Genomic DNA, 7,500 nt, shown 5'->3' with positions numbered 1-7,500 from the left:
ATTTTGTGTTATTCAAATTATTTTGAATAAAGACGGCTGTTGATAGCCAAATGCCTCGTCATCTAATTAGTGACGCGCATGAATGGATTAACGAGATTCCCGCTGTCCCTCGCAGTGGACGCACGCGCGCGTTTCGGGTCCTGCGTCTTAGTCGTGTTTACCGGGAAAATGTGCTCCGATCTTTATGAAATTTGGCGTAGTGCGTCCGTGAGTGTTCGTACCTAATGTGCGTGAATTTGAAGTTCGTACGAGTAGTAGGAAAATACTTACGGCAAGTTTAGTGAAAACGCTTTGTGCCGCGCCCGGGAGCAGTTCCTGCCTGTGCTTGCCGCTACGCCTGCAGCGCTGACCGCGCGAGTGCGATACCACATTTTCACCGTCTAATTAGACAATTCTGCTGCAACTGCGGTGAAATTTCGCTCTCAGCAGCGCCTATACATATTACGCTTTCTGTGTAAATCTTATCGTAATACGGCAAGTCGTTTTTATGCAATGTCAGTTTTTGTGAAAAACGCATTTCCAGCTGCCATGCGCGAATCGTGTAAGTGTTCACACAATGTTTTAAGTACGTAAAAATCCTTCGATACCTTTGAAAAGTTAATCAACTCTGTAAATTACTACGAAAAGCGGTACAGTGAAGTTTGATTCCATTTGCTCAAATAGTAACGGAGTGTGAAATACATCCATCGCGTTATGTACTTCATTGTCATAGAGAAAGGGTTTGCCTAAATATGTATAAAACAAATGCCTCACCGTGAATGGAACTACACTACTGGACGCTGGAGTTGTTGCTGAGAAACTGTGGAAGAGACCGTCACAGTAAGTAAGTGGCATTGCCAGTTTTCTGTTAATTTTGTGCCTGTCAGCGCGTCTTTCAAATTTCTTGCGCAGTGGCTCTCAGATTCACTGCACTGATAAACTGACTTAGGTACAATTAATTTAAACCGATAAAGTGGAAGCGTAGACCTCGTCCTTTCAGAACATGTTTGTAGTCTAGTTGTGTGACGCACAGTTGAAGAAATATAACTGCTAATGCAACGTCGTGCGTTCCCACTCGCACGTGTTCTGTAGAATCACTTGCGCGGTGTAAGCAGGAGATTTGCAGCCCCCACTCTGTGAGGAAAATCCTGTAGAGCATAGTTCTCGTAGTCTGGTCTTTCCCCTTCCCTAGTATGTTTTCTGTTCTATTTTATAATGCGTAATTTTACAAATAAAACCACTGAGATGAAGTGATGCGTCTGCTGACGTGCATTTCTGCAGAATTTCCCGCGCGGTGGCAAATCGGGCACCCTGCAGTCTACACCTAGTTGGCAAACGTCTGTAGTGTATAGGTTCCTTTAGTATACTGTATTTTCTTTCTGAAAATGATTTTGTTTTTGTTGTGTGATGAATAATTTAAGAAATAGAACTGTCAATGTAAAGTCGTGCATGCGCCGATGCGCCGTTCCATAGAAATTCCCACGCGGCGACAAAACTGACATTCTGCAGTTCCCAAATTAATTAGAAAATTCTGTATTGAATAGTATCTTGTAGTGTACTCTATGCTCTTTTCGAGAGTGCTTTCAGTGTTCTTGTGTGATGTATAGTTTAAGAAATAAAACTGTCAATGTAAAGTCATGCAGGCACCGACGCCCCACCCTGTAGAAACTCCAGCGTGGTGACAAAACCATCGGTCTGCAACCCTCATTGCAGTTAGCAAAAATCTTCAGTGCATAGCGTCCTTTAGTTTGCTATATTCTTTTTCTGAATATGCTTGTAGGTTTGTTGTTTGACAGATAATTGAAGAAATAAAACTGTCAAAGTGAGGCCGTGCGTGGGCCGACGCACTGTTCCCTTTCACTATCACGCTGCGCCGAAGCCGGTGTTCTGCAGTCTTATATTAGTTAGGAAAATTCTGTAGAAAATAGCTTCTTGTAGTGCACTCTGTGCTAATTCCGAATATGCTTTTAATTTTCTTGTGTGATTGATAGTTTTAGAGATATACCTGTCAATGTAAAGGCGTGCCGACGCCCGCCTTGTAGAAAATCCAGCGTGGTGACAAAACCGTCGGCTTGCGGCCCTCACCTTAGCTAGTAAAATTCTCTAGTGCGTAGGTTCCTTTAGTATGCTCTATTCTCTCACTGAATATGCTTCTAGTATGGTCGTGTGACGGATAACTTAAGAAATATAACTGTCAATGTAAAGTTGTGCGTGCGCTGACGCGCCGCCCGCTAAAATCTCTCACGCGGTAACAAATCCGGCGCTCTGCAGCCCCCACATTAGTTAGGAAAATTCTGTAGAGAATAGCTTCTTGTAGTGTACTCTGTGCTAATTCCGAATATGCTTTTAATTTTCTTGTGTGATTGATAATTTTAGAGATATACCTGTCAATGTAAAGGCGTGCCGACGCCCGCTCTGTAGAAAATCCAGCGTGGTGACAAAACCGTCGGCTTGCAGCCCCCAGCTTAGCTAGTAAAATTCTCTAGTGCGTAGGTTCCTTTAGTATGCTCTATTCTCTCACTGAATATGCTTCTAGCATGGTCGTGTGACGGATAACTTAAGAAATATAACTGTCAATGTAAAGTTGTGCGTGCGCTGACGCGCCGCCCGCTAAAATCTCTCACGCGGTAACAAATCCGGCGCTCTGCAGCCCCCACATTAGTTAGACAAATTCTGTAGTGAATAGTTCCTTGTAGTGTGCTTTATGCTCTTTTCGAATATGCTTGAAATTTTCTGTGTGATGGGTAGTTTAAGAAACAAAACTGTCATTGTGAAGTCCGGCGTGCGCCAACGCGCATTACTGTAGAAACTCAGCGCGGTGACAAAACCGTCGGTCTCCCACCATCACCCTAGTTAAGTAAACTCTATAGTGTGTAGGTTCCTGTAGTGTGTGTGTCATCCGCCGTACAAATATGCTTTTGGCTTTGGTGTGGAGTGCATAGCATAAGAGATATAGCTGATAAAGTTTACAAAAGTGAGTAATCTGCGGTCCCCGCCTTTGTTGAAAACTTTGTAGCTATAGGGTTTTGTAGTGCAACTCATGCGCTTTCCAAATATGTTTACAGTTCAGCTGTAGGATAAGTAGTCTAAGAAATATAATTGTTATTGTAACATCGTGCGTGCGGCCACGCACCGTTCAGGATAAACTCCCGCACGCTCCATACTAGAAGCGACGCCTTCCACTGCCCAGCTGAAACCAATATCAGAATGCGGGATTAAAAATAACCGCGAATTGCGGAGCAGTGGCGCACAGCAGAAGTAAGGTAGCGATAGAAATACTTGAAGGCTGTCTGCAACAGCGAAAGCGGTCGCGTGCCACAGCTGTCCAGGGCGCGGGAGGCTCGTCCCCAGCGGGCCAGTGCATACCTGCTCCAAGGCCGCGCGCCTAGGCTCGTCCCCAGCGCGGCAGCTGCTCGTCGCGCAGCGCACGGCAGCCGCTGCCAACGCACCGAACTAGCTTGGCGTCAGAAAGGCGGCCAGCCCCAAGATGGGGCAAAATAAGGACGCAGATCTAGAAAGTAGTGTTAGGAAAAGCACACAGGTTACAGCCACGACAACCGAAATAGCCGAAAAGTCAAAGACAGGTGATTTGCAAACAATGGTAGAAATGAGGGAAGAGCTAGAAGCATACATGTTCAATGAAAACAACAGGATAAACAACGTTCAAAAGAAATTCTTGTTAGGGAAAATGGCTGCCTATGAACAGATCCTAAGGAAATACGAGATGGAAATAGCGCAGCTGAAAACAGAGCTGAAATGTCTGAAGGAATCTCCCCCAGCAACGGAACAACCACCTGTGAGCTATGCCACTGCAGTCAGCGCAAGCAAAGCCAAAACAGATAGAAAATCTACGCCAAACCAGACCCCAAAAGTCCTTGTCTTTAGACCAGCAGATGGAAAACAGCCAGAGAAAGAGCTACAAGACACCATAAAAGACATTGTAAAAGGAACACTGAAGGACGTCAAGATCACCAAATGTAGGACACTGAAGGATAGTGGTGTCATCTTAGAGGTGCCAAATGACGCTGAAGCAGAGAAAATAAAGAACTGTAGGGAAATAGGCGACTCAGGGATCACAGTAACTGACCCCAGGAAGAAAAACCCAAGGGTTATCCTGTTTGATGTTCCAAGACAAATCAGCGACGAAGAACTGGTAACGGAGCTCTACACAAGGAATCTTTCTTCAATAGGCGGCACAAAGGAGGGTGCTGAGACAGGAATAAGAGCACTATTTAAAACAGGTCCAAGGAACACAGATACCGTAAACGTCGTCCTGGAAATGGAAGCAAAGTTTTGGCATCACCTGATGGCACAAGGACGAGCATACATAAACTGTACCTCTCACCGGCTACAGAAATTTAGCAAGGCGACCAGGTGCTACAAATGCCATGGTTTTGGGCACACAACACAAACTTGCAGAAGTGCTGAAACAATCTGTGGGCACTGCGCAGCACCAGGACATAGCATTAAGGAATGCAGTAATAAGAACAAGGCACCACAGTGTGCAAACTGTAAGCACTGGAAGAAACCACATGACCACTCAATAATGGACAAAAACTGCCCGGAATATGTCAGATTCATGGCGAAAGAAGAACTAAGAACTGAATATGGCCAGTAACACTTCTACGCCACAGTCCCCAGGTCGACAGTTAGATGAGGTGAACACAAAGTCCAGCACCCTCAAGATTCTCCAAATAAATGGGCAGAGATCCAAAGTAGTGCCTAGTCAAGCATCACTTAAGATGGAAGAGGAAAACCTTGATATTGTTCTTATCCAAGAGCCCTATGTAACGGACAATAAAATTAGAGGATATCCTGCAGGTTTCCGCCTAGTATACAGCAGCAACCATGGAGTACCGAAAGCAGCGATAGGAATACGAAACACAAATTTGACCATTCTGCAGATAACCTCCCTTTGTGATGCTCATACCGCTGTAGCTGCAGTAACTGGCGACTTTGGAGAAATATACATAATAAGCCTGTACTGCCAGTTCCATACCCCAATTGACGAATATTTACATCGACTGGATACCATCATCCGCGAAATACATGGAAAGGCCATCATAATTGCAATGGATGCAAATGCCATGTCACCACTATGGCACAGCCGGGACACAGATGAAGCAGGAAGAAAACTAGAGGATCTCATCTTCCAACATGGCTTAACTGTATTAAATCGAGATTCACCACTAACAACTTTCAGTGGGCCAGCTGGGGAAAATAACATCGACGTAACACTTTGCTCAGCAAACATGTCAAGGATGGTCTCTAGATGGACGATTCAAGAGGAATGGACCTCAAGTGACCACAGGGCAATCACGTTTGAGATCTCAAAACAACAAAGGGAGAGGGTCACAGAAGAGCTACTTAGATACAACACCACCTTTGCAAAATGGCAAGTTTTTGACCGCCAGCTGACCACCAGAGTGGAGAACTGGCGAGACACAGCAGGAACAAATGTAAATCATAAAGTAGACCTCCTACAGACAGCAATACTAGAGAGCTGCAAGAAGGCAATGAGAAGAAAAACACTGCTGAAAAATGCTGTACCTTGGTGGAATGAAACACTGACAAAAATGCGGCAGGACACAATTGCAGCTCGACATCGGCTCCAGAATGCACGGCGTGCAAATCGTGAGACAGAAATACTGGTAGCAAAGGCAACCTACAGAAGCACCAAAATTAAATATAACAAGGAAATTACGAGAGCAAAGACAGATACATGGAAAAAATGGGTAAAAGACTGCAATGGCAATGACCCTTGGAAGCTGACTAATAGAATCCTTCGTCCTAAATATGGCACCGAAACTGTCCTCAGCAATGTAAAAGTGGCTGGACGGGGCCCTACCATGACCTGGCAGGAAACAGTGAAAGAACTGTTGAATAACTTACTACCGGATGACGACACAGAGCAGGACACAACACAGCAATCAGCTGTGAAGGAGCAAAATATAGCGTACCACAACGAAGAAAATGAGCCAGACTTCTCAGTACAAGAGATAGAGGCTGCAGTGAAGGCATGCAAACCACACAAAGCTACAGGACCAGATGGCATAGATGATGCGATGGTAAAGCGGGTATGGGAACACAATCCTGCACTCCTCATTGACACCTACAACAGCTGCCTCAGAGAGTCCACTTTCCCAGACAACTGGAAAATCGGAAACGTCTGCATATTACTTAAGTCTAACACAAAGCCTAGGGATGAGGTGAAATCATATCGACCTATCTGCCTGCTCCCTATCCTCGGCAAAGTATTAGAAAGGCTAATAGTGACCAGACTGGATAAAAGGTATGAAGACTCAGGACTGAAGGCAACAAACCAATTTGGTTTCAGAAAGGGTGTATCCACAGAAATGGCAATCAGACAGGTTGTCTCCAGTGCAAACTGTGACGAAAAATATGTTGTTGTCATTTTTGTGGACATAGCAGGCGCCTTCGATAATTTGTGGTGGCCAAGTGTAATGAGGCGGCTTAGAGCAATGCGATGTCCCCAAAACATGTACCACCTAGTAGAAAACTACTTTAACAACAGGAAGGCTACTGTCTACAGTAACTCTGGGTCAGTTACAAAAACCATCACAAAGGGCTGCCCACAGGGTTCTATCTGTGGCCCCTTTCTCTGGAACCTAGTATTTGACGAAGTGGTACAACAGAAAGACGGTGACCAGTGGGATAAAGTGGCCTACGCAGATGACTTAGCCATCATCATAAAAGGGAAGAGTAGGTCGCAGCTGGAAGAGAGAGGTAGGATAGCACTACAAGCCATAAGCGAATGGACCACACAAAATAAACTAGGGATCTCCAAGCAGAAAACGGTTGCCATAACCATCAAAGGTAAATTTCATAGAGAAAGACCACCCAGACTTGAACTTGATGGGGAAAGAATTAGGTTTGTCCAGGAACACACATACCTCGGCATCACACTTGATGAAAGGCTCCTATTCACCCCCCATGTAAAAAACATCCAAAAGAAACTATCTGTCGTTTCTGGCGCTCTCACAAGAGTAAGTAGGTCTGAGTGGGGGCTGCAAAAGAGAACCCTGCGACTGATATACCAGGCACTTTGTTTATCTGTCTGCAAGTACGGTGCCGCAGCATGGGGAGACCGTACAAAACACAGGTACACCAGGAAAATACTAATGACGATACAAAGGCCATTTTTGTTGCAGATGACGAGGGCCTGTCGAACGGTGTCGACAGAAGCACTACAGACTCTCACAGGATGCATGCCTCTAGACCTGGAAGTGGTGAAAGCAGCCATGCTGTACCATGCTAGACATGGAATTGCTGGATCAGTGGCAGGTCTTGAGGTTCCTAGAGTTCCTGCAGGACGAAACCATAAATGTAAAATGTTAGAGGCAATTAGTTCTTTGTTACAGGACGAGTGGCAGGCCAGGTGGAGTCACTCAGACAACGGTAGAGAAACGTACAACTGGATACCGGAAGTTTCCTTGTGGCAGACAGAGTGGCTTCGAGACACAACTCCACCCTACTCCCTAACATGCCTGCTCACAAATC

The 7,500-nt window shown here is 45.3% G+C and overlaps 1 pseudogene; it reads left to right on the top strand.

Annotated features, from left to right (window-relative positions):
- Positions 1–152, top strand: part of LOC124607593 — a 3,043-nt pseudogene extending 2,891 nt beyond the window's left edge.
- Positions 153–7,500: the final 7,348 nt, after the last annotated feature.

The sequence above is a fragment of the Schistocerca americana genome, chromosome 3 (assembly GCF_021461395.2).
Source record: "Schistocerca americana isolate TAMUIC-IGC-003095 chromosome 3, iqSchAmer2.1, whole genome shotgun sequence".
In the NCBI taxonomy this organism is placed as follows: domain Eukaryota; kingdom Metazoa; phylum Arthropoda; class Insecta; order Orthoptera; family Acrididae; genus Schistocerca; species Schistocerca americana.
This window is presented reverse-complemented; position numbering and strand designations above follow the sequence as displayed.